This window comes from Myxine glutinosa, chromosome 1, assembly GCF_964187855.1.
Source record: "Myxine glutinosa chromosome 1, kmMyxGlut1.1, whole genome shotgun sequence".
Taxonomy (NCBI): domain Eukaryota; kingdom Metazoa; phylum Chordata; class Myxini; order Myxiniformes; family Myxinidae; genus Myxine; species Myxine glutinosa.
Window position 1 is genome coordinate 265,154,535 of NC_136261.1, and position 1,685 is coordinate 265,156,219.

Genomic DNA, 1,685 nt, shown 5'->3' on the forward strand with positions numbered 1-1,685 from the left:
GGAACCAATGAGATTCGAGCATTTGAAAAAATATTTCTAAAACCAAATCACGCAATGGAGGCCGCCATAGACCGGATGCGGAAGTTTGCATAAAACAATTGCGAAAAGGTCAATAGGAGTTTGTTTCACCCGTCTTTCTTTGATTCACAATCTAATGCACCTCTAATTTGTAATTAAAATACGTTAAGACCAACCTCGTTATCTTCAACGAAAATCGTCACCAAACACCGGAACCAATGAGATTCGAGCATTTTAATTTAAAAAAAAAAAAGCTTATTACGCATTTCGGACGCTGAAAATGGCGTCAAATATTCTAAAACTAGCCGAAACCCGTGGAACATCCACAGAAGGGAGGATGTGGTGTATGGATAGAGTGTACCATTATGGATGGCATAGGGGATTTGCTTGTCCGAGTAAGAGTTAGGAAGAAAGATGAGAATGAAGAGTGCATATATGAACAACGAGTGCCGACACCGGCACAAATGCATGCTCTGGATTGTCCACTCAGTGGACGGCTTGCTTTCGCCTTCGCCTGTCCAATCAGCGGACGGCTTGCTTCGCCTTCGCCCAGTAGACGCCAATATGATGGCGTCGTAAGATAGCGTCGTATCGGCAGTTAATCGGATGCTTTTGGGCCCCAACGTCGGCTAATTCAGATTTTTCGAGTATGGCTGTACGTGATAAACAAAGAGCATGGTTCGTAGATCGTAAATCCATTAGTGCCGTGGGCATCGGGTGACTGGGTGTGGCGTAAAAGGGATAACAAAGTCGAGTCCTTACGCTATTATTATATAGATTGACGAAGAATTATTTTTTAGAAATCTCGCGGCCGTCGGGGATAGTTTTTCACGGCCAGAAATATGGTATAAGCGGTTTACATAAAGAAAGAAAGCTCGGTTTGATTAACGACAGTCACACATTGCCGTTGCAACGGCGCTATCGTCTGATCTGTCGGCACTGATCTTACTGCAAGCTAACTTCTTCTGGTGGAGGAAGCCGCAGTGCTTGGAGAGAACCAGTCCTGACAGCGACTGAAGTTAGAAGACTACACACATACTGTGAAAACGTATGTTAAGCCCAGTTAAAATTTCTTAAAATAGGCCTTAAGCGAGCACATCGTATAGTTACTTCCTTAAGCTTCTTGTGACATTTATTGTATGTAGGTATTGGGGAGGACTGTCTGCTCTTCTCTTTTACCAAGTCTTACCAGGTACGGTACCTACACTGACCTACTACCAACTACCTAACCTACTGATGCCATAGTGATGGGTAAAATAGTGGCAAGAGGCTTTGTCTTCGCCGGCTCATTGCGGCTTTGCAGTCGGGTACTAGTAGCTTATCATGGCGTTTCCGTGGGAGCAACGGTCCGACGGCCTCCACCAGAAGTAAAAATATTATAAACTACAAACACGCATGATTAGCTTTTTGAACAGTTGCTAATGCTGTTTATAACATTAAATAAAGAAATTTGGAGGAATCCCGACATCCGTGAGGTAAGTTTTACTTCAGAACTGAGCGAAGATCGACGGTACTCTATATACCCCACAAGAGTTGGGTTAATAACATGACCCTGACGCTAACGTGGTTTTTCGTAGTGAACTTTTGAAACTCGCTCCTGCTGTTTAACATGAAACTGAAAGGGAGGAAGGCCAGGTTGTGCTTATTTGCCAGGAAGCTAGCTCGCA